Raw genomic sequence first — 13,116 nt, 5'->3', positions numbered from 1 at the left:
AAGGCACAGAAATCTACCTATATGATGTAGAATACGTAACGCTTCTGTAGTTCTATTCCTATCTGCAAGTTTAGCTCAGAGATTATCTTTGGAGAAACAGACCTGGGTCCTTGGCAACTGTGCTCTGGGGTATCATCTTGTCACAAATGGTTACTTAACAGCTATGTGCAATCATTAAGGAATTTAATATTGTGCAATATGGCTCTATATAGCCTTCAAGAAAGATATTGTGAAATGCATTAGCTGGAAAACAAAAGATTCGTCTTTGAGCTGTTAAGGTACATGGATCTTTTGTTTCAAAATTTCTCCTGGTTTTCTGTGTATGCATTTCCATGCACAGACAACATTTCCACTGCAACTGCCAGCAAAAAAATGACTGTATTTGCCCATGTATGCAGAAATAGATGGGAGCAACTTTCATATCACTTATGAATCTTATAAATGACAAAGGTATTTTCATGTTTGAAGCAGGACACTTTGTTCATCTAGTGCAAGTTGCTGAGCATCTCTTTCAATGCTTGCACATCCCAACAGTGTGATCATTGTAATAACAGAATGGCTCATTTGCTGAACCAAATTAACCATTATAATTCCCTTTATGATCTAGCTTCATGCAAGAACATAGAACATATGGTTGCAAGGGACCTTGGAGGTATTCTAGTCCAACCTTCTGCTTGAGCAGGAGACCCTATACCATTCCAGACAGATGGTTGTCCAACCTCTTCTTGAAAATCTCCAGTGTACGCCATTCCACTGATTGATTGTTTTCATTGTCAGGGAAATTTCTCCTTAATTCTAGGTTGGATATCTCTTTAATGATCTTCCATCCATTACTTTTTGTCCTGCCCACAGGTGCTTTGGAGAATAAGTTCATCCTTTCTTTTCTGTGACAACTCCTCAAGTACTGGAATATAGCTATCATATCACTCCTAATACTTTTCTTCAATAGGCTAGACATACAAATTTCTGTTAACTGTTCATATGGTTTAGCCTCCAGATTCCTTATCGTTTTGTTCTTTTGCTCTGCACTTTTTCTGGGGTGTCAGCATTTTTTTTTGTGTGTGTTGTGGTGACCAGAACTGGATCCAGTATTCCAAGTGTGGTCTTACTAGGGGAGTACTATCACTTCTCATGATCTTGATGCTATCCCTGTGTTGATCCATCTAAGAACTGCATTGCCTTTTTTGTCTGTTGCAGCATACTTCTGGCTCATATTTAATTGATGGTCCACTAGGACACCTAGACCCCCTTCAAAGTTACTACTGTTGGTCCAGATACCACATATTCTTTATCTGTGCATTTGATTTTTCCTGCCTAGTGCAGGACCTTACATTTCTTATCACTGAATTGCATCTTGTTGGATAGGGCCCAATGCTGAAGTCTGTAAAAATCTTTCTGAATCTTGAATCTATCTTGTTGGAAATTTCCCCCCAGCCTGGTGTCATCTACAAATTTGATGAGTTTCCCTTCTATCCCCTGGTCTAAATATTTTATGAAGATATTGAAGAGCACTGGGCCTAAGACAGAACCTTGAGATTCCCCACTTCATGCTTCCCTCCCTGTAGATGTAGTTTCATTGAGGCTACCCATTGAATGTGATTGGTAAGCCAGTTGCAAATCTATCTGATGGTGATGCTGTCTATCTCACATTTTTTTATTTTACCAACAAGTAGGCTGTGGTCTACTTTGTCAAATGCGTTGAAGTCATCTCTCTTAAAGTCTAAGACAATAGTCTGAAGTTTGACCAAATGACGAGGCAAAAAAGTGCTAAGCTATACTTTTTCTACAATTATATCCTAATGTTAAGAGGTTGAAAACACCATGTGATAATAAGACAAATTAAGCAACATTTTTTAAAATAAAAAATCAGTGTGGTTTGACTTCCCTAAGCATGTTTATGAGGACTAAATCTCACTAAGTTCAATGGGAAATATGCTTTACTTTAATATGTACACTGTATGATAACTTTCGGTATGAAATTTCATTTCCTTATAGCTGAGCACTTGACAATTTCATACTTGCATCCTTCATTTCTAATGTCAGGATTTTAATTTTATTTTTTTCTTCTTGATGGTTAACTATAAATGAAAGAATTATATTATTTCAATATTTCAAAATTAAATCTTTAAATATATTATCTGTTCTGGAACTGCAGGAGGATCATGAAATCTGAATCATAATCAGCTCTGAAAACATTGTTGATAGAGGAGAAATCTGACAAGGAGGATTTGGAAGCAGCCTAGCATTGTCAGGGGGAAAAAAGCTGTTTTTCTATAAAGAATGAGAAAAAGTATCAGGTTACTTACCGGCTGACCTTTTCTTACTAGTCATGTCTTTGCAATGACCATATTTCAGTTCCTTGTTCAGGAGAATCATTTATTGTCAAATATACAGTTCCACTATGAAATAGTCATTAGTTTGCAAATATTTCTTGACACCTGGGGGAAGGTGTGCATGAAATTAAGATGAAAAGAATCTAGAATAGGCAAAGGAAGAAATTTCTAACAAGGTTTTTCTCTGATTAATCACTTGCCCAGGGATAAAAATAGTCCATTTGAGCTAGGTTAATGTGCTAGTCACTTATGGGGTGCAAGAGAAAGAGTCATTGTTCCTAATGGAAAACCCTAGCATTTATCAGCAAACAGAAGTGGCAGCCTACAAACTAATGATATGCCAGCCAGTTTGATTATGAAATCATGATTGTTTAACACTGTCACTTTTAATTAGGATTAAAAAGAAATATATGAAACGGGCCAATGAATTTGCAATCAGCAGGGAGAATATTAAAAAGCATTAAAAGCTAGGGTTATTGGGCCATTGAAGAAATGCTATGGATCTAGGTAATGTTAGATCGAAAGGAAATGGGTAAGCTTTGTTCCTACTAAATCAGCATGCACACTCTCAAATGGGTCTTGACCCATTTAACATTCCACACTCTTGTAGGTGTGGAAAATGCTTCCTTTAGTTTCTGTAAGAGAGAATAGCTGCACCATTTTTGCATAAGAGCTCCCTCTCCCAAGCCCACAGGAAATGATTTGAAATCAATTTGTGTTTGCTTTCACTTCTGCCACTCTTGAAAGGCATAGAACATGATGAGGCTATTAGTGCTCCCATCAGTTGACCAACAGGGAAATGCAAAAAATGTCCATCAGTGCTTCATTCCCTGGCTACCACTTGATTGTGAAATAACAAAAACGACACTCATTTCCACTACATACATGCAAAGAAGGACAATTGTAAACAAAATCACTAAAACACCTAGAGCCTTCATGGCTGCCATATTGCCACTCTTCAGTGGCATTGAAAAGTTGCTGTGACTTTGTGAAGATAAAATGAGAACATGCCAGCCATTTCCCAAGTGGATGTATTCTGTAGTGGCAGCTCTATGGGGAAATAGTAGAAGAGTTCTAATTTATGCAACAGAATGCTTGCACATGGCCTGAAATGAGCAATAGGTGATAGGAACAGGTGATGGGAATAGAGATGAGAATTCCTGCTAAAAGATAAATGGACATCTCATAAGCTCTGCAAAGCCATGCTGCTCAAAAAGCTTAATTAATTTTTAGCTCAGTCAAGAGATAACTTGCACATACCTATTCTACAGATCAATATGTTGGAAACCAACCCACATCAAGGACATATACAGAGAGTTCCGTCAAGATGTACTTCAAGGGCATAGCTGTTAACTATTTTATTTGCAGACAGAAAACAGAAGAGATTCCCAGGAAAAAGAAGAAAGTTGTTGCTAGACAGAAGCCATTAAACTTAAGTGATCTTTGATGAGTCATGTCACTTACTTTCTTGAGAACTGAAAACATAATACAAATTGAATAGGATCTAGATATATCTTTGGATAGGAATGTGTCTAGTATATCTCAAGAGATGATACATAATTTGGAAATGAACTTTATATTGGCACTGGGAAGATTAATAGATATGTTATGGAGCCCATGTAGAGCAGCTTGGTCCAACTGACCCATTCCACATATGTTAGGGATTGTAATTCCCTGAATTGCCAGCCAGCCTGGAAATCTTTTAGAGAACTCCCAACTGTTATTTTTTAATTTGGAATCTGTTGAAACGTATGTTTCCTCTGCCTACCATCTTCTTGTTTCTGCAGCATCTTTCAGGCTGGCAAGCTTGATATTAAGTACAGATAGATGAGTGTGCATGTCATCTCCATTAACATGATTGTGCAGGCTAATGACAGGACCACCCACTGCTCTCCGCTTGTTTTCAGTTGATTGTTATGTAATGTTCTGCAGCAGGAGGTAAATTCCCCTCCAATTCCAAGGCTTGTTCCAGAATGCAAACCCCACCATGGGGAGTCATGGTGATTGAGCTTTCGAATCAGGTCCCATGCTGACAACAATAAATCAGGCCTATTATAAAGCCCTTTCCAACAGCTGGAAAGTTTTGTGCAGCATAGTCTAGAAGCCTGAGTTACTTTGAGTTGAGGACTAGCTGTTCTCTTGAGGCCATATTGTTATGTGTTTTATTTTCCATTGGACATTTGTGCTCATGCAGATAAAGGGATAAAAGCTGGTTCTGTAATGGTTCATCTCACTTTTGCTTGGAGTGAAGTTTATGGGCCTATTTGCTGTTCCAGGGATGTCCTTAGTTCTTAAAAAAAAGAGGGATTTGGGGGAGGACAGTGATCCTATTATTATTCAATTAATAAATGTACTTGCATATGGCCCTCAGCAGTGCTTTCTGTGCTTCTGGAATTCCAGAATTCCAGTGCTTCTGAAATGAAGTGACTAATTTGTTAGACTGCAACAAGATAGAAGATAGCTTCTTTAGTAATCCTGTTCAGGAATACTAAAGGCTAAAGAGCTAAATAAGATATTAAAGGCCTAAAAAGGAGATGAAAGAGACTGAGGAGGAAATATAATGGCCCCCTATGACATGTTAATCCATTTTTGAACAACCATGGCCACCCACATTTTGGGGATAGAAAGAAAAACAAGAATGAACTTAAAAGTGTTGGTGAGAATTGATGGAGTGAATTTGGAATCTTAGAAGATGTGAGTAATAAAATGATATAGAGGCCTTCCACAATGACAAGTTGGCTGCCATGGATCTGTACAGTCATCAAATACTAACGTGTCTAATCGCAAAATGATGTGGGGGCCATATTGGATAAGGTGAGAAAGATCATTGCAATTACAATGTACAGATGTGAACCAGTTATCTAGCTTCCTCCTTGCCCTCCCCCTGCATAAGTGACTTTCAGTTCATTAGGATGCAGGAATGGAGAAAAGAAATGTAACATTTTAACACCGAATTTGAGGTACTAATGTCTAGATCTATCTAAAGAAGTTGGTATATAGATAATTACTGAGACGAGCTGCTTGCACGTGTCTGCACATGCATGTACAACACATAGAGAGGGCTTGTCTTACCATAGTCAGTTACTGGTTTTCTTCATACTAATGGTATTTCTAGGATATATAAAAGAACCATCTTTAGCAAAATCTGAATCTCTGCTTGCAAGCCATTTAGTTTATATATCTGTCTGCCAGAAAACCAACAATTCTTATTCCTTTTCTTCTGGGGAGGCTAAGACATTAAGTTTTTAAAGTTTCCTAGACTTAACATATGACCAGTGGCCCTTTTACAAATCTGCTATTTGTGGACCAAATCATAAGAATTTAATCAATCCATTTTAATTCAGTCACAGACTGGCATATAACTAATTACACAACAATTATGCTAAAATAGAAATGAAAATAAAAAGTCCTATTGGTAGAAATAAAATAAGGTAAAGATAAAATTAATAAGATGAAATTAAAGAGTAGAGGTATTAAAACACAAAGGAATCCTATAAAATTACAATTTTTCAATTAATAAACTAAATATCACAACAAGGGAAGATATTATAAAAGGCTGGTACTACAACTGTTAAAACACTATGAGAATATAAAATTACATTAGTTTATATTAAGTTTAATACTTGCTGAATCCCAACCTGTGTTTATTGGGATTAAGACCATTATGGTATTGTTATATAAATTATAACTAAAAATATCCACATAGAGTGGTATGTGTAAGAAAGAGAAAAGAAAAAAGAAAATAGACGAAATATGGAACATAGGATTGGAAGAGACCTTAGAGGTCTTTTAGTCTCAAGGCAGGACATCTTATATCATCCTGGTCAAATGGCTGCCCAATCTGTCCATCTATTTTTGCAAACCTCTAGTGATGGAGCAATCCACAACTCCGATTAATTGTTCACACTCCCAGAAAATTTCTAGGAAAGGAAGGAAGGAAGGAAATATGGAGTTATGGAAGTCTTGTTAAGGCTTCGCATCATCTTACCTGGAGGAGTTGTTTACATTTAATCATAGCTCTGACCAGGGGTGAAATCCAGCAGGTTCTGACAGGTTCTGGAGAATTAGTAGCGGAAATTTTGAGTAGTTCAGAGAACTGGCAAATACCACCTCTGGCTGTCCCCAGATTGGGGTGGGAATGGAGTTTTTGCAGTATCCTTCCCCTGCCACGTCCACCAAGCCACACAACAGCCACCAAGCCACTCCCACAGAACTGGTAGTAAAAAAAATTAGAATTTTACCACTGGCTCTGACTCAGAACCAGGCTCTGTTGTCTGAAATCTTTGCCACCTATTCAGCTAGACTTCACTTTCTTAGATGGAAGGTTCGGTACCAAATCCCTTTGGAAATTAGCTAGCTCACTGCTCAAATGAACTATGTTGTGAAATATTTCAATAGTAGTAAAGTTTTGCAGGAAAGAGAACTGGGGCACAGATATTGTAAGAAACTTCACACCTGAAGATGACATTGTAAGATGGGAACATAAATCGTAGTATCAAGAAAAAATGAATTGGAAGTTTGAATCACACAAATGTAAACATTTTGGATAAGTTGTGAGGAGATATCAACATTATTTTTTGGTTTCTTTGTATTGTTTGTGTTTTAACCTTGTAAACTGCCCAAAATCACTTACTGTATGTGAGTTATAGGTAAAGGCTCCCCCGCACATGCATGCTGGTTGTTTCCGGTTCTAGGGGCAGTGCTCATCTCTCTTTCAAAGCCAAAGAGCCAACGCTGTTCGAAGACATCTCGGTGGTCATGTGGCCGGCATGATACAAACACTGAAAGCGCATGGAGTGCTGTTACCTTCCCACCAAAGTGGTCCCTATTTTTCTACTTGCCTTTCTTATGTGCTTTCGAACTGCTAGGTTGGCAGAAGCTGGGACAAGTAATGGGAGCTCCCTCTGTTACCCAGAGCTAGGGATTCGAACCGCTGAACTTCTGACCTTCTGATAGACAAGCTCAGTGCCTTAGCCACTGACCACCACTTCCCCTGACAGCTATATAATGACTGGGATGGGGGGAACAGTTGTAAAACCCTCTCCTTTAATGGAGCTTTCCAAGTGTATAAGCAGTAAGTTGCATATTAATGTTCTTTCTAATGTCCCAAGTTAAGACTTTAGCTATTCCACATCTTCCAAATTGCACAGGTGGCAGGATGGAGAAAATTGGTAGCATTTGATGAAAACATAACAATTCATTTTCACAATTTTTTTGGCATTCATGCTAACAATACCCAACTTGATGGGCTTCTTGTATATGAATGCAAATTTTCAATATGCAATTCCATGGGATTTACATGACTAATATTCATTAAGTCTGCTTTATTATGAAGTTTCACTTAGGGAAAAAAAAAACCCTCTTCTTGCTGAGACAGGAAATTGAGCTTGCTCCAGTGAAATTTCCTGATTTCTAAAATTTCCTGCAACTTCTTCCTTTTCTCCTTGCTTTGGCTCTTGAACATGCTATCCATGTTTTATCTATGCTTAGGTGCCTAGGCTCTGTACTACTGATTTAATTATATATATTGATATAATATGAATTTTCAGAAAAGTAAAACCTGAAATGGTGCGACTTCTTCAAAAAGGAGTCTAACTCCTGGATCCAATACTCTACTCATTTTTTTCTAGCCACCTTTCTAGAAGACATTATTGTCTTTTGCAGCTAAAGAGGAAAATTTGCTCCAAAATGAAAATAAAATAAATGAAAGCTAGCATTATATACAGTATTGCCTAAAATTAAGTATTGGCACCTGGTGCTTATAAGAAATTAGATCTTGCTTCTTTGAAACATCTAGCGCCTGCTGGTCTAGGACAGAGGAACTGAAGTTAAATTCCAACTCTTGCATTTTATAACCCGACCTCCAAATAAACAACTTTTGACTTAGGATAGTGTGTAACTTAAACAGAAAGTTAGCCACTTGAAAGCCATATGTACGTTACTCATATATCTCCCTTGGAATGTTTCTGCTCTTAAAAGCAGGTGCTTGTTAATACAGGACTTTTTTTTTTTAAAAAAAATGTAGAGCCAATTCTTGGCATGTGAAAGAAATGAACATGGCATAAAAGGAGGTATGATGTTACACTGATCTGTGCTATTGACTCATTCTCACAAAAACTGGTAGCGCAGCAGGCATGAAAATTGTTTGAAAGTTCTAGAGGACTTAGTTCTGTCACAGCCAGCTGGTTGTGCTCCTGCATCACTGTGTGTATGAATCAGTGTTTAATGTGTCCTTGTTTTTCTCCTTGCCTGGAGTGTTGATTTCCTTTTGTTTTGTTTTTTTTAAAAGAACACAACACCAACCAAAAAAAGTTATGTTCAGAGATTAGCGAGTCAGTAACTTGGTGGCAAAGTATGAGTCCTTGGAATCAGGCCTTTGGCCTCTTCAAGCAGTATCTGATGCTTTGGGAACCAGCTGACACAGACTATTATTTATAGTTCTTTATCAATTAAGTTTATAAGGTTGCCCGACTTTGGGCAACATGTAAGTTAAATCATATCCATTACCATAAAAGCAAAAAGATAACATGGGGAGTAACTTATTAATAAAATCCATACAGACAGCACATAGTCCCCCAATTTAGTGCCTGAGGAAAAAGCTAAGTCAAGGCCCATTTAAAAGATTGTAGGGTCAGAGCAATGTTAACTTCAAAAGGATATGAATCCAGAGGGCAGACTGGAAACTACTGTCATTTCCAATATAGCTAGTTTGTTGATACTTTTTTCTTTTTGGTCATCAACCTCATTCAAGCTGTCCCTAAACCCCTCAGGTTTAGGGACAGTTTACCTATCTTATTCATTATTTTTATATTACAAGCTATAGTAAGATTAAATGGCTCATTATAAACTTCTAGTGATATCAAGACTCATAAATCTATAAAATGTTATGGATGGTGCTTTTTTAATGTTATAAGCAGTACTTGCCTCTTTCAGTGTCTTCTCTTTGGCTGGGCAATAAAATAAACCTTTCTGGCTATGCTCATTGCAATTCAATCCCTAAGAAAAGCCTCAGGAAAAAAAAATCCCCTCCAGATTTTTCAGATCATGAGGAAGGACAGTCAAGAAAATTGCAAAACAATGTAGAGAGGGGTTAACATAAAATGCCAGGAACAGCTTCCCTCCTCCACCTTTCTACAATAATGTAATATAAAGAAATGCTAAAGAAATTCTAAATCACTTCCTGAAAGGTCAAATTCCAGACACTTCTTTTATAAATAAAAAAAAGAGAGAGAAAATTCGGAGGAATTGGAAGAACAATACAATACAATTTCAGTACAATTTTCTGACAGTGAGAACAGTCAACCAATGAAACAGCTTGCCTTCGGAGGTTGTGGGAACTTTGTCACTGGAGGCTTTCAGGAAGAGATTGGACTGCCATTTGTCAGAAATGGTGTAGGGCCGTGATGACGAACCTATGGCACCAGGGGTGAAATGCTCCCGGCTCAGGCGAGTGGGTAGCGATGGCGGTGGGCAGTTCGGAGAACCAGTAACAAAAATCCCTGCCCCCGCCTCCATGCCCAGCTGAGCCGCGCGATCATCAGAGCCTTTTCTTTTCTTTTAAAACGGCTCTGACGATCCAAGCTCTGACAATCCCAGCTGAGTTGCCTGCTAATCAGGCAACTCAGCTTGGATCGCTAGAGCCATTTAAAAGAAAAAAAGTTTTTTCTTTTAAATGGCTCTGACGATCCAAGCTCTGACGATCCCAGCTGAGTTGCCTGCCGATCAGGCAACTCAGCTGGGATTGTCAGAGCCTTTTGAAAGCATTTTTTTACATGGTTTTACATGTAAAAAATGGTTTTAAAAGTAAAAAAAAAAAATTGGCCACACCCACCCAGTCACATTACCCCCCACCAAGCCACGCCCACAGAACCGGTAGTAACAAATTTTAGATTTCACACCTGTATGGCACGCATGCCAGAGATGGCACGCAGCGCCCTCTCTGTGGGCACATGAGCCATTTTCCCAGTTCAGCTCCACCATGCATGCGCATGCGCATGCATCTCCCACTGGGCAGCTGGTTTTTGAGTCTCTGCGGGGCATGCATTGGGGGTTGGGGCGCATGCAGGGAGGCCATGTGCACATGTATGGGGTGGGGCGCATGCAGGGGGCTGCATACACATGTACGGGAGGTGGGATGTGTGCGAGGCATACGCACGCATGCGTGGGGGTGGGGCGCATGCATAGGGCCTGGGTGCACATGCGCAGGAGGTGGCGTGCATGCAGGGACATGCATGCATGGGCAGGGTGGTGCATGCGGGTACAGGGCACATCGCGGGGGCCGTGTGTGCCTTGCATTTTGGGGGTTCGGCCGTGTGCACTTTGGGCACTCAGTCCGGAAAAGGTTAGCCATCACTGGTGTAGGGTCTCCTAATTGGGCAGGGAAAGCTTGGACTAGGTGACCTACAAGGTCCCTTCCAACTCTGATAATCTAATCAATAGTAATCTATATATCCTGCATTATACAGGCATTCTTCAAATATTTGGTATTATGGGTTTCTAAATATATAATTCACTGAGGAATAGGACCCTGAATTAGGTGGTAGACAGAACACTAGATCTAAATTACCATCTGGTAATTCTCCTTTCTTTGGGGAATGGATAGGGTGTCAATATGAAAAAGAGTTAAAATAGCTGAAGGCCTGGTTAATTACATCGAAGAATTGAATTAAGCCCAACAGTAAAAGAAGGCATTCTTCAAAATGTCACTAACTTATTGGATCACTTTGATCAATCACTTTTTTTCATCCCAATTTACCTTACAGAGTTTTGTGGAGAAAATTTTTTAAAAAAAAGTTTTGTGGAGAATGTTGTATTTGCTACTTTAATATAGCAAATAAACAAGCAAGCAAGCAAGCAAGCAAGCAAGCAAACAAACAAACAAAGAATTCTATTAAAGGCTCTCTTTAATTAAACCTTTCTCTGTACATTCTTTGATGTTCTATTTTATATTATGCAAGACAGCTATTTTTGGCAATTTATGATTTGAGTCCTGGAAACCTCTCCGGAGAAGGGCGGCATATAAATCGAACCAATAAATAAATAAACAATAAATAAACCTAATTTACAGTTTAATCCTAGTTTATGTTAAAATCACAATTTTATCAGCTTACAGCAAACTAAGCTAACAAATCAGGAAATGTTCTAGTGAACTATAGGCATAAGCGGAGGGTAAAGGCAGCATTTTGAGTTTCCAGTTTATCATTAGAACGAGGGATTGTGACATCAGCAGTCAACCAATGCAAAGTGATTTCTTGACTGAATTGCATCTCATACGGTACATGCAGAATGGTTTGGCAAATTTGGCTGACATCTTTGCTTGTGAAATATGGCCAGTTCATTGCTCCATAATCAAAATGTATGTTGAAACTGCAGATGCTAAATCATAATAGTTTGCAAAACCACCCTAAAATACATTATAATAAATAGTAGCTCTTCATCTCCTGAGTTTATCTGAAGGCCTTGCTGACAGAAGCCTGGGGATCAATATTCCAAAGGCAGACCAGTGTGGTAGCTTCTTGGTTGCTTATTATCATTTTAATATACAGCCTCTCCAGTGAGCACCAGGCAAAGGACAGTAGATCTTTAATTGGAAATTTAAAGGACTGCTCATGGCCTGGCATGAACTGGGACGATTTATGCCTCCCATTCTTGATGGGATTGAAGGGAACAGTATGATTCACTGTGGGGTTTGCATGTCACCTGATTTACAGCCCATCATTTACATTCTGCTAAAGTCAATCAGTGCAGAAGGTCATTCCCAACCAGACTTTTTTCCACATTAAATCTTCCTTTTCATTCCAAACTCCTAGCAGCTCTTTCTAAAGCGGGTCGCTCTGACTTCATTTCCAAGTTCAAAGAAATTAAGCACATGCTTTCAATGTCTTTTGGGCTCCACCTTTTTTCCCACCTGAAAATCACTGATGAATTCATGTATTCCTTTCCGAGTATGCATGAATATTTTACTACTGGGCAGCTTCTGGCAACTATACTTGGGCTTTGAAGGGGGAAGAGAAAACAAATTGTGGCAGAAAATTTGCAGAATGTCAACAAGGTCACATTTGCATTTTAAGATTCCTTCCTTCCCTCCCTCCTTCCTTCCTTCCTTCCTTCCTTCCTTCCTTCCTTCCTTCCTTCCTTCCTTCCTTCCTCCCTCCCTCCCTCCCTCCCTCCCCCCTCTCTCTCCCGCCTCCTCTCTCTGAAAACTTCTATCTCATTCCCTTATCAAACAGTAACCCAGGACAAACAGGTTTTGATAAGAGATTTGAATGAAGGCTATTAGTCCAACCTATGTTTCTGACTGTTGCTGTACAGTCATACTTAAGAATATACAAAATGTTTTGAGCTTGGAACAATTACAAATGTTGCAATTGTTAAATTTTTCTAACTGTTGGACCTCAGATCTCCAGGAATAAGTTTCACTGAATTCCATAAGATTTGCTTTTGAGTAGATCGGTTGTGCTGCTGGGAACTGAAAAGTTTACTGTTCCCAGAACTGCTTTATTTATGGGCTGCATCATTTCAATATTGGTTGGTGTAAAATCCCACCTGCAAAGCTGTTTCAAGGGGGTCAGAGAACTCACTTGGCATTGCCAGTAGTCAAAAGACGCTTCTGCACAAGCACAGAAGTTTCTCTAAGAAATAAAAGTGCAAATAACACATGCATATGACTTTGCAAACTATTTAGAAATACTGGATAAATCCTCTGAGCATAATAGAATCTCTAAGCAAATCACACAATTAAATGTCTCATCAAAGCAAAACACAGCTATATCATATACATTTA

Source organism: Pantherophis guttatus, chromosome 3 (genome assembly GCF_059756535.1).
Source record: "Pantherophis guttatus breed Tessera chromosome 3, ASM5975653v1, whole genome shotgun sequence".
NCBI lineage: Eukaryota > Metazoa > Chordata > Lepidosauria > Squamata > Colubridae > Pantherophis > Pantherophis guttatus.
Note: the sequence above shows the minus strand (reverse complement) of the source record.